This window comes from Malus domestica, chromosome 09 (genome assembly GCF_042453785.1).
Source record: "Malus domestica chromosome 09, GDT2T_hap1".
In the NCBI taxonomy this organism is placed as follows: Eukaryota; Viridiplantae; Streptophyta; class Magnoliopsida; order Rosales; family Rosaceae; genus Malus; species Malus domestica.
The window spans coordinates 7,311,883-7,333,072 of NC_091669.1; the positions used below are offsets into that span (position 1 = coordinate 7,311,883).

A 21,190-nucleotide genomic window follows, 5' to 3' on the forward strand; every position below is an offset into this window, starting at 1 on the left:
TATATATATATATATATATATATATATATATATATATATATTAGGTGTCCTTAACGTGATCCCTCGAGCTGAAAACGAGTTTAATTAGGCAAGGATATATATGATTAACTGCAAATTGATCTCTCTAAAATAGTGATAAACTAGTTCAACATGTTTCTGTCGAATCTAAAAAAAAATTCTTAATAATCAAGTACCTTGTCGAGAAGATTAAGGGTAGTAATTTTTACACTCTCAATTTTTCGTTTTGTGATCCTCCACTTATTTTGGTCTTTTTCTCCTTCAACAATTCTCCTCTTATTTCTGATTATAGAGTTGACTAACTGAAATAGAACAAGAATTAAAAAGGTAAAAATTGAGTGCGAAAATTACTTCCGTGAAGAAATTACTCGCTTAATAAATAAAAGTCAAAACCGGTAGGATACAGCTATATATATATAAGATAATGCAACATACAAAGACGTAGTCATGAATTTGACCTAGCAAGATTCTCATTGTCTCAAGGTCGTGCTCGTCCTACCGCGTTGTCAAGCTTATTAATGTCTCAAGTTGTATGGGAGTTTGGACACGGTCTCACAGAGGGCGACGAGTGGCAATCATGACCCAAAAAATACACACAAAAATATAATTTTCATTGAGGAACTACCAAAATAAACAAAGTTTCTGCTACCTCCAGCCAAGGTCCAGCTTCTTCGAATGAAACTGTAAACGGGACAATATGTATTTTCAAGTATTTGACGATGTCTAAGCTCTGCGATCCTACAATTCATCCAGTAGAGAGTTAGACATGTTCTACCAGTTAGATCTTACTAGTTTTCTTGGGTGGTGACAGCCTCGTAGGCTCGTAGTATACACTACATGTACGTTCTGTTTCAACTGCTTGGTATTTTTTGAAATAAATTTTTCTATAATGTATAAGGTAATATTCTAATCTATGTACCAGGAGATAGATTTGAATATGAGTGCAAGAGGGCGGACACACTGCTATGGTCAATTGACATAACCCAAGAGTGCGGACACACTGATATGATCATTTGATATAACCAAGACTGCATATTTTAAAAGTGATTTGAACATAAGAATAAATTCAGATTAAGTTAGGTCAAAAGTTTGATTCGAATCATCGAAAAGGAGCATCATATTGAATAGAATAGAACAGAAACTGTGTGCGGGTGATGGCACACCCATCAAAAGAATGTCACTCTTTTTTCTGTGGAATCGAGTTGGAAAACGAATTTCGCAACTTGAGCGAGTACGGCATTTGTCAATTTTCCGAGATCCTATTGTTCCTCAAGACCATGAATGAAATAAAGAGCGACCCTCCGTCGAGGAGATTGAGTCTTGTGGTACAAACTGCCTCGAGTTTGCTCGATGCGATGAGCATTCTGGTGAAACTGAAGACTCGAGCACAGTCGATGAGTAGAGGCAATTGCTTCTGAGGCATCTGGGGACAGTCTATCGCAGTAAACATTGATATGCACAAGAACAGTAATCCTATAGCTGAAAATCAATCGTAAACTAGTCATAGTACCGAAGATCTACAGAGAAGCATAAGTAATAAGCGTTCCAATGATTTATTAAGTTGAATTACCCATCTAAAAACATCATTAAATACAAGAAAAGCTTAATTAAATTTCCACGTTCCTGTTTCTGCGTGCATTGCTAAAGCAAAGCTACAAATTCGATCATCTCTTTCATGCTCCAACTGAAAGGGGCAATACGCGTTCAGTTGATTTTGCAACCCATCTTGAACTCCGTTGTCAGTCATCTGATGTTACAATCATTCTCAAGATTGAAGATCAGACCATCTAAAGGGAGCTTTTGAGGTGTTTCGTTTTCCCATTTCAGATCATCAAGCATTACAGCTATAAGCAATTCTACACCCATCTGTGATCCAACGGTCCTGGGGAGCTTCTGCTAGGTTCAATATTCTACCTTCGAATCAACCGGCATTTTCATTTGATCATTCGGGTGGAGCAACCTTTGATCTCCAAGTGTGGTACTTACACCCTGCAGTTTCATCATGCAGTGATACTTTGGAGGTGCAATGGCACCTGCCTGTGTACATAGTTCTACTACTGCCGGAGCATGCCCATAAAATCCCCTCCCTTCATTCAAAAGTACTTGAGGATCCTGAGGACGCCGCCGCCATACAGTCTTTGGAGGTACAAGATCATCTACATTCGCCTTCCTCCAAAAATGGGTTCCCTGCCGACTCTCATACTTAAAAATTCCGCAAAGCCTAGCCTTATGCCCAGATGGCCCAACATGAATTTCTGAACAATGTTTACAGACTTTTGCTGGATAAACCATCAGCAACTTCTCCACGCCATTTCTAAGTATATCCCATGCCCTTAAAGTTCCACTGGCAACCAGAATCAGTTCATCAGATGACAAAGACTCAGCTCCATCAACGCCAACACAATCACTTTCAGAGTTCCAATTTAAATGATTTCCATCATTAGCCCCTGCTTGCCAGCATAGCTCGACAACTGCAGGAACACGTTCAAAGTCAAACCTCTGATGGTGTTTTATAACATCCTGGAACATGTGCTTGAGGTGAAATGTCTCTACTGGAACAAGCACATCTTTCAAACCACCAACTATCCATTCATGAACTCAATTTTTGCCACGACGTTTGAAGCCACAACAAGTCTGAATTAAGTGGCCTTTCTCACCTATATATACTTCTAGACAGAACCTGCAAAAAGTAGGCCTTTCGTTGAGTCACAGAAATTGTTCAAAAAGAGCTGTATGGAGAACGGAAGGTCAATTAGATAAATCTAGTTTGGAAAACATAGCTTGTGCTGCTACTAAAAATAACATTTAGGGAGCTCAGGAGCCAGGAACATGCAGATAAAGTGGTCTAATTATTCCTAAACAAGAAATACAGAACATCAACTCTGGAGCTTCAAAGTCGGTATTATTCCAGGACATGTCAGTAACTATGCGATGGAACAATAGAGTGCCTAGTAGTTCAAAGCTTAAAAAGAATTTATTTTACAAGTAAAAAAATACTTGGCAGATGAGGGATTTACTTGCAGGCCAAAACTGGTACCATTTTGAGGAGAGTAGAAACACCTTGCATAACAAGCCTCCGGGAATCAAGGACCTCCTAGGCAACTGGTACCATGGCTGGCACTGGGTAATCTTTAGCTCGATTTTGGATTCTCTTTTGAATCATAGGCTTTAGCTTCCTTAAGTCCATCTTTGACCTGTAATACCTTGCAAAGTTGTCCATAATTTTGCCATTGAAATTGGATCTCTCGCACAATTTCTTCCTCAGTGCCATAATTTCTTTTTGGTGCCAAAAATTTTACACAAATAAATCACATCTGCTCCACAAAAGGGTAGACAAAAAGCCCATTAGTCAATCCAGAAAACATAACAACAAGTACAACATATTCAGAGATTCTTTTAGAGCAAAACCAATATTTTTACATAAGAACAGAAAACAGCTACATTAACAACCAAAGAAGAACTCTTTAATCAACCCAAAACCACTGCTTCAAAAAAAAAAAAAAAAACGCCTTCCAACGGTTCCATCCCCTGCATGCACTCGAGTTCGAATCACTATCCACTTGAATTTTCCACTCATTATCATAAAAATGAAATCCTCCGGTGAACAAAATCCATAGACAACCCATATTGCCCAAAAGAACAAAAAGCAAACACATTAGCCGCCCGAGTTTGAATCCCTTTTCCCCATAAATCATTGTAGTTTAGAATATCACTAGCAAAGGTGCCCGTGCGATGCTGCGTGTTTTTAAACAGCATACAACATGTAGAAAGTTATATTTACAACTCTGCCTAACTCAAGGAATAGATAAAAGTTTGTTTCTTACCGAAATATACGAATTTGAATGAAATGTATCAAAGAAGAATAGAGTGGAGCAAACCTTGTAATTTCTGTAAGGTGGGCAGCTGCAATACCAATAGTGATATAATTTGACGGAATCTGGCTGTAATCCAGCTTGGTTGTTCTTTGTAAATTTGTTGGAAAATGTAGTAGTTGGCTTGAAAAAAACAATCAAGAGCGTTGAACGAATCAAACCTGAATGATATCAAATCAAATCTTAATTATGTACCAATGGTGAACTTATATTTCACAGGCACCATGAAGCATAAAAGTTTAGCCAAACAATGAAAATTCAGCTAGAAGCGTCAATGTTTAAACATTTGAAACGTATAAAAGTTCAGTGAAACAATCAAAACCCAGTTAGAAGCCTCAATGGTTGAATTCACAAACTATGTAAGTTTATGTTGTATTAATTCATGCACATCATTTCACTAAAACAACTGAAAATGCGAAGAAAGGTTAGACATACATAGGATTTTGATGCTAAAAGCAGTACCTGAAGTGGGCAAAAAAGTTGGACAGTGCGGTGGACTTGAGAGCTTCTCGATGAGATATAAGACACATCATTGTGGGCAATAAATTGGGAATTTAGTGTTATGGTTTCAGTGTATGGAAACAATATAAATTAGAAAGAGAAGGGGGAGAGCTTGAACACATATTGCAGGAGTTTTGACACTATCTTTTATCAAATAGGTGGTGGGAACTAAAACATTCAATTTGACATAGTCAAGCTCATTTACAGCTGTTTATCCACTGAGCAAAAGATACACTGTGAATGTAAATGTTATTGTTAAACTCGAATCAAAAGCGTGAAATTAACATATTTTTGAAATTTTATTTCATTAAGCTGTGTTACCCAAATGAAGGAATAAATATAGGATGACAGGAAACAGGTGCATGTTCTCTACGAAGCTTTGCTAGTTCTCTGTTTTCCTCAATTCAATTAAGAGTTTAGACCCACTAATTAATCAGTAAATAAATAAACACAGTAAAAAACCTTAAATTACCCAATTAGAATAATGACAACAATTGGACAAAACAAAAGAAACCGTAGAGATTCAGCAGTTAAGTGTCTAAAACCTCAAAATTTTACTGAGTTTATGCAACTAAAGGGGCAATCAAATTATTAAGTTGTAAGCAAAGTATCCAATTTCACAAAAAAAAAGAGTATCTAATAGCACATTAGATGGTAAACTTGGAATTAACCACTGGATTTTACAAGACAGCATTTAAGATAGATGTGTAAACATGGATACAAATGCTTATCTAAATGGGTAAGGCATGTGTGGTTGTTTTTGTGTCTTCATATGTTTATCACAAAAAATAACACAGGGCAATAAAGTATTTTGTCAAATTGGAAATTGTGAATATAAATTTTATTGTATCACAACAGCAGCAATTTTAAGCAAAAAGATTAAATCCACCGGTGTTAAATCTTGAAATTCTACAAAGAAAAATACTATGAACACACCCACAACCAAAACACATAGAAAAAACATGACAAAAAATCTTTCCAAATACAACAACAACAACAACAAAACCTTTTCCCACTAAGTGGGGTCGGCTATATGAATCCTAGAACGCCATTACGCGCGGTTTTGTGTCATATTCTCCGTTAGATCCAAGTACTCTAAGTCTTTTCTTAGGGTCTCTTCCAAAGTTTTCCTAGGTCTACCTCTACCCCTTCGGCCCTGAACCTCTATCCCGTAGTCACATCTTCGAACCGGAGCGTCCGTAGGCCTTCTTTGTACATGTCCAAACCCATTTTGTGTACGTGTTGATGCTTCACCGCCCAACATTCTGTGCCTTACAGCATCGCCGGCCTTATTGCCGTCCTATAAAATTTTCCCTTGAGCTTTAGTGGCCTACGACGGTCACACAACACGCCGGAAGCACTCTTCCACTTCATCCATCCAGCTTGTATTCTATGGTTGAGATCTCCATCTAATTCTCCGCTCTTTTGCAAGATAGATCCTAGGTAGCGAAAACGGTCGCTCTTTGGTATTTCCTGATCTCCGATCCTCACCCCTAACTCATTTTGGCCTCCATTTGCAATGAACTTGCACTCCATATATTCTATCTTTGATCGGCTTAGGCGAAAATCTTTAGATTCCAACACTTCTCTCCAAAAGTTAAGCTTCGCATTTACCCCTCCTGAGTTTCATCTATCAACACTATATCGTGTGCGAAAAGCATACACCAAGGAATATCATCTTGAATATGTCCTGTTAACTCATCCATTACCAACGCAAAAAGGTAAGGACTTAAGGATTGTTGATGCACAAAATCAGTGAGGACTTTGGTACAACAGAAAGTATTAAGTTTGTGATATTCGCTAGATTGCTCTGGTCATTAATATGGATAAGTATGTAAATGGATAGAGACAGGAAAGCAAACACAAGATGTACGTGGTTCACCCAGATTGGCTACGTCCACGGAGTAGAGGAGTTCTCATTAATTGTCAAGGGTTTACGTAAGTACATAGGTTCAAGCTCTCCTTTAGTGAGTACAAGTGAATGATTTAGTACAAATGACATAGGTGCAAGCTCTCGTCTTCACTTGCCTTAACTGTCTCATAGGTAGATGTGGCATCTTCTCTGGAAGTACGCTTCCTCCATCCAGGGGTGGTATCTTTAACTGGTGGAGATGCACAAGGTAATGTATCAATTTCACTTGAAGCTTACTTGTAGTTTCAGGCTTGGTCAAGTGCGATACAAACCATGTAGTAGGAGTCCCCCAAGTCGCCGAGCTAGGGGATCTGCTGAAAGAGGTGACAGACAAGGTAAGCAATCAGAGCTCCAAGCAATCAGTCTCAGATCAGAAGTTTGATTTCGAGTTCCGGCTGATTGTTCTTATTCTCCCTAGCTTGCAGGCAGCATGAAGGATAAAGAGAAGAAAAGGAGAATAGATGATATGAGATACTTTTGCTTTTGAAGAAATAACTTTCCATAGGCTTATTCTTGAACTGGGCTGGAGGATTTTCTGGTGTCCTCCAGAGTATAAGGCCAATTGAAGAATTTGAGGGTCAAAACACGCCCATCAAATCTAGAGTACGTTCGACCCTGCTGATATGGGATACTTTTGCTGTTGACAAAGTAGTGGATGTATCGGCACGTGTTCTGTTACGCTTGTCTCCACATGCTTCCTTATATCCTTCTCACTTTCCCTATCTGTTCCTCAGGCAGATGTGGTATCTTCTCTGGAAGCATAAGATGTTGAAGATGGGTACTCGAGAGCAATGCCAGGTAAGTAATCAGGTAAGGGCTTCCAGGCAGTCAGTTCCTGACTGGAAGCTTAATTCCAAATGCTGATTGATTGCTCTATTTCTCCTTGTCTTGCAGGTAAGAACAAGGCCAAAGGAAAAGACAGGGAAAAAGCATGATATGTGATACTCTTGCTTTTAACCCTGATGATATGAGATATTCTTGCTCTGGTATAGCTTGTTTGCAGAGGTATTATCGGGGGGAAAGAAAGCTGAGTATTTCGAGAAGCTTCGTTGGGAGTGCCCTCTCAGATATGAGGAAGGGTTGAGCATTTTTGCAGGTCTGCCTGTCCGTTGAGGATGGAGGTCGACATATATAGGAGTTTCCCTAACAACAAGTAGTAATGATATTCCTTTACCCTGCTTGGTCATAGCATGGTAGTGGGAGCTGCCAGCTTCACGTGTGTCAAAGCACTTTGAAAAAGTGGTCTGTAGTATCTGGAAAGCTGATGTTGCGTGTGAAGATTACAGACCAGCTTTATCCAAGGAGATCTGGCTCTCGAAGTTGAGAAAGCGGTGCCTCTTCGGTTTTTGTACAAGCAATCCTGTCGGGGATTTGGCTCTCGAGATTCGGAAAACGGTGCCTCTTCGATTTTTGAGAGAGCAATCCTGCTGGGAGTCTAGCTCTCGAGATTCGAAGAGCGCTGTCTCTTCGATTTTTTAGAAAGTAATCATGTTGGGAGTCTGGCTCTCGAGATTCGGAGGACGGTGCCTCTTCGATTTTGGAGCAAGCAATCTTGTTGGGAGTGTTTTCTCGAATGTAAGTAAAGGTTGGGCATGTTTGCTAGTCTACCTTGCCACAGAGCACAGAGGTTGACACACAAGGACTTTCCAATTATCCAGCAGCAGTGCTGTTCCTTTACCCTTGTAGGTAATAATATGGTAGCTAGACCTTCAAAATTTATGTGTATAAACTTTGTTAGTGCTGTTTCTTTGCTATTCTTTTACCCTTCTTGGTCATAGCGATGTAGTGGGAGCTGCAAGCTTCACGTGTCTAAACTTTGTCAGAGATCTTTGGCAAAGTTATCTGTGGTACCTATGAGCTGATGGTGCGTGTGGAAAGTGGATGATTGAACAGTAAGATTCACGTGCTTTCTACTTCACCAGAAATTTTCAACAGAATGCCCGTAATTTCAGCAAAGCTGAGTGTGCATGTGACAGGTGCTGACAAGGCTGAAAAAAGCAAGTGCCTCTTCGATTTCTGAGATCGGCCCTCGTGGTCTCTAAGCAGCCCAGCTTTTGAGAAAGCAAGCGCCTCTTCGATTTCTGAGATCGGCCTTCGTGGTCTTTGAGCAGCCCATCTTTTGAGAAAGCAAACGCCTCTTCGATTTCTGAGATCGGCCCTCGTAATCTTTGAGCAGCCCAGCTTTTGAGAAAGCAAACGCCTCTTCGATTTCTGGGCAGGCGTCTCTTCGATTTCTAGACAGGCGCCTCTTCGATTTCTGAAGCTCCGTTGAGTGCAGATTTTTATAGAGGCTGGCATTAAGTTCCAAAGCACACTTGAATCTTCACCAGTAGAAGCTCCCTTCTTGCACTTCTAAGATCTTGATTTGTCCGACCTCTTCTCTCTTCAACACCTTTGAAAATGTCTGGCCCCTCCGACCGTCGTTTTGACTTGAACCTCGTTGAAGAGGCAGCCACGCCTTCTCCAAACAACATATGGCGCCCATCCTTCTTATCCCCTACTGGTCCGCTTACCGTTGGGGATTCCGTGATGAAGAATGATATGATTGCTGCGGTGGTGGCCAGGAACCTTCTCACTCCCAAAGATAACAGACTACTTTCCAAACGGTCTGATGAGTTGGCTGTTAAGGATTCTCTAGCTCTAAGTGTTCAATGTGCAGGTTCTGTGTCTAATATGGCCCAGCGCCTATTTGCTCGAACCCGCCAAGTTGAATCATTGGCGGCTGAAGTGATGAGTCTCAAACAGGAGATTAGAGGGCTTAAGCATGAGAATAAACAGTTGCACCGGATCGCACATGACTATGCTATAAACATGAAGAAGAAGCTTGACCAGATGAAGGAATCTGATGGTCAGGTTTTACTTGATCATCAGCGGTTTGTGGGTTTGTTCCAAAGGCATTTATTGCCTTCGTTTTCTGGGGCTGTACCGCATAATGAAGCTCCAAATGATCAACCTTCGATGCCTCCTCTTTCTAGGGTTCTGTCCAGTACTGAGGCTCCGAATGATCCCCCTCCGGTGCCTTCTCTTTCTGGGGCTCTACCGACTGCTGAGACTTCTCCTAAGCAACCTTTGTGAAGGTTCCCTCTTGTTTGTTTATTTTGACTCATGTATATGTACATATTTGTAACTTATCGGAGATATCAATAAATAAGCTTTGCTTCATTTCAACGTATTGTGTTAAATACACCAAAGCCTTCTTCACTGAGTGGGGTCAGCTATGTGAATCTTAGAACGCCATTGTGCTCGGTCCTGTGTCATGTCCTCCGTTAGATCCAAATACTCTAAGTCTTTTCTTAGAGTCTCTTCCAAAGTTTTCATAGGTCTTCCTCTACCCCTTCGGCCCTGAACCTCTGTCCCGTAGTCGCATCTTCTAACCGGAGCGTCAGTAGGCCTTCTTTGCACATGTCCAAACCACCGTAACCGATTTTCTCTCAATTTTCCTACAATTTCGGCTACTCCTACTTTACTTCGGATATCCTCATTCCTAATCTTATCCTTTCTCGTGTGCCCACACATCCAACGAAGCATCCTTATCTCCGCTACACCCATTTTGTGTACGTGTTGATGCTTCACCGCCCAGCATTCTGTGTCATACAACATCGATGGCCTTATTGCCGTCCTATAAAATTTTCCCTTAAGCTTCAGTGGCATACGGCGGTCACACAACACGCCGGATGCACTCTTCCACTTCATCCATCCAGCTTGTATTCTATGGTTGAGATCTCCATCTAATTCTCCGTTCTTTTGCAAGATAGATCCTAAGTAGCGAAAACGATCGCTCTTTGGTATTTCCTGATCTCCGATCCTCACCCCTAACTCATTTTGGCCTCCATTTGCACTAAACTTGCACTCCATATATTCTGTCTTTGATCAGCTTAGGCGAAGACCTTTAGATTCCAACACTTCTCTCCAAAGGTTAAGCTTCGCATTTACCCCTTCCTGAGTTTCATCTATCAACACTATATCGTCTGCGAAAAGCATACACCAAGGAATATCATCTTGAATATGTCATGTTAACTCATCCATTACCAACGCAAAAAGGTAAAGACTTAAGGATGAGCCTTGATGTAATCCTACAGTTATGGGGAAGCTTTCTGTTTGTCATTCATGAGTTCTTACGGCAGTCTTTGCTCCTTCATACATATCCTTTATAGCTTGGATATATGCTACTCGTACTCCTTTCTTCTCTAAAATCCTCCAAAGAATGTCTCTTGGGACCCTATCATACGCATTTTCCAAATCTATAAAGACCATGTGTAAATCCTTTTTCCCATCTCTATATCTTTCCATTAATCTTCGTAAGAGATAGATTGCCTCCATGGTTGAGCGCCCTGGCATGAACCCGAATTGGTTGTCTGAAACCCGTGTCTCTTGCCTCAATCTATGCTCAATGACTCTCTCCCAGAGCTTCATTGTATGGCTCATTAGCTTAATACCCCTATAGTTCATGCAATTTTGTACGTCGCCCTTATTCTTGTAGATAGGCACCAAAGTGCTCTTTCGCCACTCAGTTGGCATCTTCTTCGTTTTCAAAATCATATTGAAAAGGTCAGTGAGCCATGTTATACCTGTCTCTCCCAAGACTTTCCACACTTCGATCGGTATATCGTCTGGGCCCACTGCTTTTCTATGCTTCATCTTCTTCAAAGCTACAACCACTTCTTCCTTCCTGATTCAACGATAAAAGGAGTAGTTTCTACACTCTTCTAAGTTACTCAACTCCCCTAAAGAAGTACTCATTTCATGTCCTTCATTGAAAAGATTATGAAAATAACCTCTCCATCTGTCTTTGACCACATTCTCTGTAGCAAGAACTTTTCCATCCTCATCCTTGATGCACCTCACTTGGTTTAGGTCCCTTGTCTTCTTTTCTCTTGCTCTAGCTAGTTTATAGATATCCAACTCTCATTCTTTGGTATCTAGTCGCTTATACATGTCATCATAAGCCGCTAACTTAGCTTCTCTCACAGCTTTCTTCGCCTCTTGCTTCGCTCATCTATACCTTTCACCATTTTCATCGGTCATGTCCTTGTATAAGGCTTTACAACATTCCTTCTTAGCCTTCACCTTTGTTTGTACCTCCTCATTCCACCACCAAGATTCCTTTTGGTGTGGGGCAAAGCCCTTGGACTCTCCTAATACCTCTTTTGCTACTTTTCGGATACAACTAGCCATGGAATCCCACATTTGGCTAGCTTCCCCCCTCTCTATCCCACCCACACTGGGTGATTACTTTCTCTTTGAAAATGGCTTGTTTTTCTCCTTTTAGATTCCACCATCTAGTCCTTGGGCACTTCCAAGTCTTGTTCTTTTTTCTCACTCTTTTGATATGTACATCCATCACCAACAAGCGATGTTGATTAGCCAAGCTCTCTCCCGGTATAACTTTGCAATCCTTACAAGTTATACGATCTCCTTTCCTCATTAGAAGAAAATCTATTTGTGTTTTTGACGACCCACTCTTGTAGGTGATCACATGTTCTTCTCTTTTCTTAAAGAAGGTGTTGGCTAAGAAGAGATCATATGCCATTGCAAAATCCAAGATAGCTTCCCCATCCTCATTTCTCTCCCCAAAACCATGGCCACCATGAAAACCTCTATAGTTGCCTGTCTCCCTGCCCACGTGTCCATTTAAATCTCCTCCTATAAATAACTTCTCCGTCTGGGCAATTCCTTGCACCAAGTCTCCAAGGTCTTCCCAAAATTTATCCTTCGAACTCGTATTCAACCCTACTTGAGGTGTGTACGCACTAATGACATTGATGAGTTCTTGTCCTATTACAATATTGATTGCCATGATTCTATCTCCTACCATCTTGACATCTACAACATCTTGTGTCAAGGTCTTGTCCACGATGATGACAACACCGTTTCTCGTTCTATTTGTGCCCGAATACCAAAGTTTAAACCCTGAGTTTTCTAGATCATTTGCCTTAAGACCAACCCACTTAGTTTCTTGTAGGCATATAATATTTATCCTTCGAATTCACCATAACTTCCACTACTTGCATAGATTTTCCCGTTAAGGTTCCTATATTCCACGTTCCTAAACGCATTCTACTCTCTTGAACTCTACCCTTCTGTCCTAACTTCTTCACCCTCCCTCTTCCAATAGGATCAAAGTACTTCTTTTGTGTGTCCTATGTAAAGTTGATAGGAGCATATGCTCCCAAACAACTTTGAGTGGAGTCGTTCGAAAAGAAGTTTCTATGGCCCCCTTGCTCATTTAACACTGCATCCGGGTGCCGATGGAGATACAGCGACCCTTGCTCACTTATCACTGTGCTCGGGCCACACAGCGCGCCACTTACGGGTGACGCCCTAGCTTTAGCGCGATTTCGTTCTGGATTCATTTTCATAAGGATTCGACGTAACTGTGGAGTGCCGGCTGTCGACTACCTGACGCCCTCCCCATCTTCCTTTACCCGGGCTTGGGACCGGCAATGTAAGATAAACTTACACAGGCGGAGTTACAAAAAATCTTTCCAAATAAGCCAAACAAAATTAAAAATAAAACCCAGGTGCAAGCAAAACAAAGGAAACTAAATTAAAACACATTCAAATACCTTCAACACAGAGAACTTGGGAAATCGAAATCGAAACTCCCAATTTTCAAAGGCACCGTTTCCAGAAACTGAAAACCAATTTGCATCAGACATTTAGAGAAACTATCAAACCAAACACAGAAAATCGAAACCATATAGACTGATAAACATGCAATACTTACCTCGAAACGCCGGATTAGATCAGTCCAAACCAATTTCCAATCGAATAAAAAATGGGGAAAAATCTCTGAAATCGAAAACCAAACGACATCAGACATGCAAAAAAAACTAGGAAACACACGAAACCGAAACCACACGCGATAACAAACACACAAAACTTACCTCAAAATGGTCGATCAGATCAGCCCACAAATAATTCGAATCGAATTAAAAACGGGTAGAAATTAAGAATTCTGACAAAGAAGAACAAAGCAAGAAACCAATGAATCGGCAGAGCGACGGAGAACAAAATCTAAGACGAAGAAAAATAGAGGGCTAAAAACCAATGAAGTCGAGGTATCCCAGAGAAGAAAGCGAAAAAGCAATTCAATGGTTGATAACAACCCATTTAAATTGAACCCAAAAAGCTTCTACCATTTAAAAATCAAGGGAACACAATCTATACAGTCAGAAGAAAACAGTCACAGATGCGAGATTAGAAGAACTCACCGCAAAACTATCAACTCTGAGACTAAGCGAGGCGCAGAGAGAAGAGAGGAAGAAAGAGAGCGAACGGCTGGAAAAGAAGGGAACCAAATGCAATGGGGAAAAAATTCGACTAAAAGCAGTGAAAAGGAACTGAAAAATGAAGAGAAAGCGACGATGACAGCATCGTGGAAGCAAAGGACACAACCGTCCTTTGACCGTGGAAAGCAGGAAAAAAAACAAAGAGAGTTTTAAAGAAAAGCCCGCGCTACTGTTTATTTTAACAAAAAACCACATTTTTACATTAAAAGGTCAAACCTAGTACTATTTACTTTACCCTTTATTTTGTTCTTATCCTTAAAACTCAAAGTTTTCAAGTCATTTTCATTAGTTTTCCTATAAAAAAAAAACGAACTGAAGGAAAATTTTTAAAAGCATTTTGGTCCGCACACTGCCCTAGAACAATACCACCCGAGTTTGGGTTTTAGTATATATAAATTTGTATCAAGAAAAGTTCAATAGACAAAATGCACTATAATTTTCGTCTCATCATCATAAAACGAAATCCACCGTCACCCAATTCCATAGACAACCCAACTTGCAAAAAATGACCATAACCTTCAAATACAAGTGTAAAAAGGAAAACCATATCCCTCAAATTTGATAGTAATTCGTATATGCTAGAATATGCAAAAAATTCGATTTCCAATAAACAGAATAATCATAAATTGATCGAATCTGGAAGTGGAAGAATGCTCAATCTATGTCCGGTTGCTGAGAAAAAACAATCAGAAAATCCTCCAAGTTTTGTAGAAACGGCGATTCTCAACAGCCAAACACCAAAAAAAAAAACAAAAAACAAAAAAAACTAGATGGAATGGTTGAAAGATAAGATCAGAGATACAGTATTAAGAAGCACACCAGCGCAAAGCCAATGTAGGACCCTATTCAACCAACACTAATATTTTTTAACGAAGCTGAGATTCCACGGTTCCAGTTCGTTTGCAGCTCCAGTGAGTCGCAAGGAAGAAAACCTTGAAATTCCTTTTCGGCGATACGATGTCGTTTCTCTTAGTGTTTGGTGACTTTAATTTATTTATTGGATGAATGCCTTTTATTTACTTATTTTTAATATATAAATTTTTTATTTTTTTTACAAACAATAGTATGAATGAGCTAAATTATTAGTTGTTAAGAAAGAAAGAAACAAATCCGCAAGATGGTACAGAAATCCCTGCTTTCCACTAAAGCGCGGTTTGCAAAAAGAGGGAATGCGCGAAGACTTCCCTTCAAGTTAAAATTTGAATCCAAACGAAGCCTTGCAGTTTTGTTAATCAAAATCAAACGATATGAAAAAATTCAAGGGCCTGCGAGAGGGAAGCAATGAAACCCCTAGCTAGCACCAAAATTCCCAATCGAACCTCAACGATCTCCCGGAGGAGGTCCTCCTCCACATCCTCACTCCTCCCCACATTAGACTACGTCCAAACCTCTCTTAAGAATATGTTAGCAATGAAAACCCAACAACGGTTCCCTTAAGAATATGTCAAGGAAATGATGATTTTGGATAATTTTTTATGTCAATTGGATCAATTAAAGATGTGTAATTTTGTTCTACCCAAGAAAAAGATGTGAATTTGAAAGGGGTGACCTATTGATGTTTTGTTGTGTCTTTGTGGATTGTGCGTATGTGCAGATCCCTTTGCTGATGCAAATGCTGAGGACTCACAGCAACGCAACTAGAGGAAAAGCCTGACTACTGTGCAACAAGACTAAGAATGAGTTGTTTTGTAATGGTATTGCAATCCTGATAGATTGTGCAGGTGGTAGAGACAACATCGGTGTTGTAAGAAGTGGGCCCTAGGCCCATCTCTCTGATAATCGACATAGTATCAGAGCCATAAATCGGGTCTGTACTGCCACTTGATGGGTGAGTCCTTTAGCCCTGCGTGTAAAGTGAGTCCCCTTGGCTTCATATGGTTGCCAATATGTGGATCTTTCACATGTGACCCACTAATTAGGTCACACATGAAGGGGTAAACTGTCATTTTCCCCCTTAAACTATCACCCTATTATCAATTTACCCCCTAAATTATTTTTTCAGCCAATTTATCTCTTGAACTATAAAAATTGGCCAATGTACTCCTTACTGTTAAATTTGTTAAATTTCATCCATTTAGATATTAAAAATAAGGGTGATTTTGTCATTTCCAACGCAAAATAGTAATTAATAAAAAATCATAAAAAAACAAAAAAAAACCCTTGCAAATAGCAAACGGAGGATTGGTTCATAGAGAGAGAGAGAGAGAGAGAGAGAACGGCCTCCCATACTCCCAGGGATTGGAGTGGAATCAGTGATGTGGATTCTAAAGTGCAAAGGATCAGCAGTGGTGGCATGGCAGAATCGGAACCGGCTCGGTGGAGTTGAATCGGAACCGGCGCGGTGGAGTCGAATCGTTAGCCGCTCATCCACCTTGGGCTGCCCGAATATGGACTTCAAATCTACCGCTAACCCCACAATTTTTTTAGAGAGGGAGAGAAAGAGAGAGAGAATCATGATGAAGGTGGCAGGTTGGGTGGGGGTGGAGTTCGGGCAGGAAGGATATGGAATTGCTGGGTTAAAGGAATGTGGGCTGGAGAATAGGGTCTCCTTTTATTTTCTTTTCAAGTTTTAGTATTTTTTTTACTTTAATAGTTAAAAGTGATCTTCTTTTTTTTAATCAAAGAATTAATTTTTTTAACATAATTTGGAAGGAAGTTTAAAAGTTTGACGGTAAGATGTAAATTGGCACATTATATATAGTTCAGGGGGTTAATTGGCTGAAAAAATAGTTTATGGGGTAAATTGACAATAGGGTGATAGTTTAAGGGGGAAAATGACAGTTTACCCCACATGAAGAGGCGTGCCGAATCTCACATATGTCTCTGTTCTGGTAGATTTGTGCACTTGGCTACTGTGTGGTTGACATTGTGGGTATCTACTAGGGGTTTAATGTTATTTGTCTATTTTGTGCAAATTCATTCCAGATCAATTTATTGGTCACTGGAATTATGTAACCAATGACACTCTGTAATTGTTTGGTGTTAATTAATGAAAGACTATGCTCATAGAAATGGAGAAATAATAGTTTAAATATCTTAACCCCATTTCAACTTATACCGAGATCTTTTATGATAAAATCTCACACCTGACGAATTGTATAGATGATAATTACTAAATTAAGAACATTATCAATATTGTTAAAAGTAAGCGTTTGGCCTATCTCTTGATAATCGACAATATATACCTTATAAAGGTTTGATACGATACTTCGTTTTCGTTCTAGTTCCGCTACTTTCTGTGTTATGTCAAAGGACGAGTAGCAAACTCTTACTTTCTGGGCAGTGGGCGCCTTTCTTCAACTTCTGATGGGCTCATATGACCTACTCCAGTTTTATCCCTTGTCCAATGGGCTTGTGTCTGCTCTTTTTGAGTTTGTTAGGCTTAAAACCTCCAGTTGTCTTGAACTTGTGTTGAAACGTGTTGGTGGGTTCGGGTTCAATAAGGGAAGAGCAACCTTTATGACGATGTTCAACTCTAATATTTATCTGAATGGTAGGGAAAGAGATTTAAACTCGGGTGTAAAGAGTGAGCACATTTGCGCTAGCTAATATGACTCGCTCATACCGGCATGGGAATATCAATTTAAATTTAATATAAATTGCAAGTACATTGAAATTATTCAGCTATGTGTTTTAGTTCACAGTTTAAAACAAAGAGGTGAATACATACAATGTAAAATAGCGCTTACTTTGATAACTAAATTTTATCTTTGTTAGGCGTCTAAATAAATGTTTTACTTCACTATGATTTGTATCCAACCTCAATGTCAAGCGGATAATAAGTCAAGTAGTTTCAAAAAACAACGTGGTAGACTAATCAAAGGGAAGATAGTATAAAAATGTTTTCGCTCCTTAATAATCAATTTGACATGACAAGCAGCTCGCAAAGGATATTTCACCTATTTAACTTTTACGTATTTTTTGTATAAATGATACATCTGAACCTGAAATATTCATCTGACACCCGAATCAAGATATGCTAGCCGACTCCTGGAATGTGACGAAACCATAAAATGTAATGATATGGAAAATGCGAATAAATTAAAACCTAAAGTAACTAATACAAGAGTGCGCATGTGAGCGGAATTGAACTCATATCACACAAGTGAGTGTAGAGCATAAGTAAAATGCAGTAAGAGTAGAGTAATAATTATACAATTAGGAGTAGTCTCCTAGATATCAACTTATGCCAGGGGTCCTCGTCATCACTAGAGTTCAGCCACTAAAAATCCTGGAGGGGCGAAAAACAAGAGTGGAAAAGTCAGAGGAAAATTGAGATCCAATTGGAAGGTGCATGTTGCATCTCAAGGACATTTTAGGAATTTTATTGCTATTGAAAATAAAATACAATAAATATCGGGATGGAATGTCACAATAAAACTTGTAATTGTTGTTTTCCTAATCTACTAAAAATGCAATGACTACAATCTATATTAAAAAAAAGGAACCACATGTTATATGTTAATCAACTTAATTATATTTTCATCCCCTTTACTAATCTACTAAAAGAATCATCTACATGGAAATAGTAACCACTTGTTATATGTTAAATATCTTTAACATTCCTTTATTAATTTATTTTTAAAAGGGAACCAATGACTTCATCACGACATTTCACTTTCTGAAAGTTGAAAAGACTCACATAAATATTTTTGTCTTCTTTAACCACCCTCAAGTTTTTTATTTCATCCCACTACAAATAAATAAATTGAATTACTTGGCTAGTATGACTATGCCTCTCAATTAGTCAAATAATAATACTACTTTTAAATTCCTGCAAAACGACAATCCCCCTCCTTAATTTCCTCTCATGAAATCCAATTAAAAGTAATTGCCTGTCGACTTCAGATTATTGTATAAAAAGATGAAAACCGGATCAACTGTGGCCGTCCAATAATGCCCTGTTTGGCACACCGGATAAGGCACTGGACAATACTAATAATACGAAGTACGGTGTTTGATGTCCGTTTGAATTAAATAACCACTGGATTAAATAATCCGACCTCACCTCCTTTATCCGGCTGATACCCGCTTAGTTATACCGCCCAAAACCTTGGTATTATTTAGTTAGGTAGAAACACGCCTCTCTCGCTCTCTCCATCCCGCATCGCTTGCCCTCTAATCTGAATCCCAGGTTCTTCTCCTCCTCTGTTCTGCCCTCCTGCAACTCCTCCTCCTCTGTTTCGCTCTCCTGCAACTTCTCCTCCTCCTCCTTCTCTGATCACCGCGAACGGCGTAAGAGGACAATCGCGATGGACTAACGAAACTCAAATGGGAGAAGCAAAGTGCTTCAAATTACAGAGAGTTCCTCTCGCCGCTCGCTCAACTCCTCTCACATCGCTTGCTCTCTCCTCTAAATCCAATGTCCTTCACTTCTGAATCTGAGATTCTTCTTCCTCTTCCCTGTTCTGCCCTCCTCCTATTTTTCTTGCAATTTTTCTTCTTTTCTCTCTGTTCTGCCCCCTATTTCTCTTCCAACTTTTTTTTTTCAATCAGATTGAGTTTGATTGTTGTTTTTTCTCTCAAATTTTTGCAATTGATTTTATAAATTTTCAATTGCTAAAGAACCCATCTGCCTCCTCTGGGTCATATCCTTCATAACCATTCTACTTTTGCTGGGCTGATTTGTAGCTAAAAAAAAAGAAGGATTGGAAAAAAAACGATGAGAATTTGAAAGGTGGGTTTTGCTGAATTTCTTGTTGCTGCCTTTGTGGTGGGGTTTAGTTCAAGGGAGCAGACGAGGAAGAAGAAGGGATAGAGAGGGAGGGAGTTTAGGGGGTGCGGCGGAGAGATTTGGGAACAAAAGAGATGATTTCAATTTTTTTTTTAATTTTTTTTTAAGTTTAATTTTTTTTTAAGTTTGATTCCTCATATCCGGTATAATACCAAACACAGTATAAATAATACAATAATTAGTTCGATACTACACCAAACGCCCGACTAATATAGTCAGTACTATCTGGTGATTATTTATCATATCCGACAGAAATAGTCAGTACAGTCCAAGCTGCCAAACGAGACATGTCTTTTACTTTCTTGTTCGAAATCTGTCGCACACCACCACCTTAACCACATGCATTACAATGCAGTATGAAGCAATGCTAGCACATGATTCTTATCAATACACTATTATCCAACATCTTACTGCTTTATTAATTGAGAAATGTTTATAGCGTTAGTTGAGTACACATGCATGCAGTGTCGGATTTACATAACATTGAATACTAATTATGCTGTTATTTATAATGGCTTATATATAGACTTTCTTCGAGTTTAGTGATTTGAGCTGTTTGATAAAAGTTCTTATGAGAGGGCGAGAAGTCAAGTAATTATGTATAAGTTGTTTGACAAAAAGACATATATATGTCCTATTGGAAAAAAAAAATTTGAAGTAACCTTTGAGTGCATTAGGTTGATAATCATAAATACATTGTTGGGTCGACTAATCGTGGTAATTGCAATAGATTAGCTTTATATTTAATTTTCTAATAGAAAGATCAAATTGTAGTGTGTTTACAACTTTTCCAAATGGCGCGTGGGTTTTGTACAAGTTCTCCAGTAGACATCAGTATAAAAGTATTTGGCTGGCGACAAAAGAAGATTAGATGCTGAGAGGGATGGTTCAGAGTCTCAGACATCACAATTTTTAATTGGCCATATCATCGAACATGATGTCGTACTATATTGATTTTTTTGTTTCCTAATTTGGCATTTTCTTAATTACTGCTAAACACAACCAAGCTTATCCACTAGATAACAATTCTCACCGAACACTTAGCTCCAAAGGAATCACTAGAATATTGTTTCTCATACCAAAGTATTACCATACCTTGCAGATTAAAGAACCAAAAACCAAGTGAATTTTTTGAGGGATTAAGTTTGATGGGCAATATTGTTCTCTTTTCAAATTTTTTTTTTCCTCGACGGTACAAAAACCTAACCCCTCATAAAGCAAGAAAAACAAAATACAAGAAAAGAGAAAAAGAAACATACACCTTACCCCTCTTAAAACACTTTTGTTATGAATCTATCATTGGTACAAATTCACAATTTTATGTTATCAAATCCATATGAAAAAAATGGTTAACAATATTTATTTAATTTGTGCATTAATGGAGTCCGTTACCAATTTTAGTAAGAAAATGAATTTTTTATGTAAACTATATACAAAATTGCACGTAAGGCTCACATACATGGCTAAAAATATTAATGAAAGGACCTTTTCTAACCATAAAATGACATTCTGATTAAATATCATACTCGTGTGATGGAGGTACATGTGAGTGCCATGCACAGCCCTCGACGAAACATACCTAGATACACCACATGATTATAAGAACACTCTTTATACCACATGTGGATCACCTCAAACATCTATATGATCATTGTAATGGTACATATGTGTACGTTGTGCAGTTCCACCTTTAAATTTCCCAAACTTGAAGAGTCAACATATAAAGACCTATGCTTAAAATCAAGTGACCTAGAGCGATTTGATCATAAAAATTTCAATCATTTTAGATAAAGTTGGGATTGGACGGTTGGAGTCCCCACACTCCATTGTTTTGTACTGATTCAGAGGTATGAGTACAAAT

General features: G+C 39.0%; 1 long non-coding RNA gene across 3 annotated transcripts; it reads right to left on the bottom strand.

Moving 5' to 3' along the window:
- Positions 1–1,546: 1,546 nt before the first annotated feature.
- On the bottom strand, positions 1,547–13,601 carry LOC108174153 (uncharacterized). 3 transcript variants are annotated; one of them, XR_011571600.1, is made up of 5 exons: positions 13,518–13,601; positions 13,031–13,095; positions 12,870–12,937; positions 3,897–4,051; positions 1,547–3,332 (listed from the first exon to the last, which is right to left on the bottom strand). It is a non-coding gene; the product is annotated as an uncharacterized lncRNA (long non-coding RNA). The 3 variants fall into 3 exon arrangements; XR_011571599.1 differs by having other exon boundaries at positions 13,191–13,579; XR_011571598.1 differs by lacking the exons at positions 12,870–12,937; positions 13,031–13,095; positions 13,518–13,601 and adding an exon at positions 4,353–5,277.
- Positions 13,602–21,190: the final 7,589 nt, after the last annotated feature.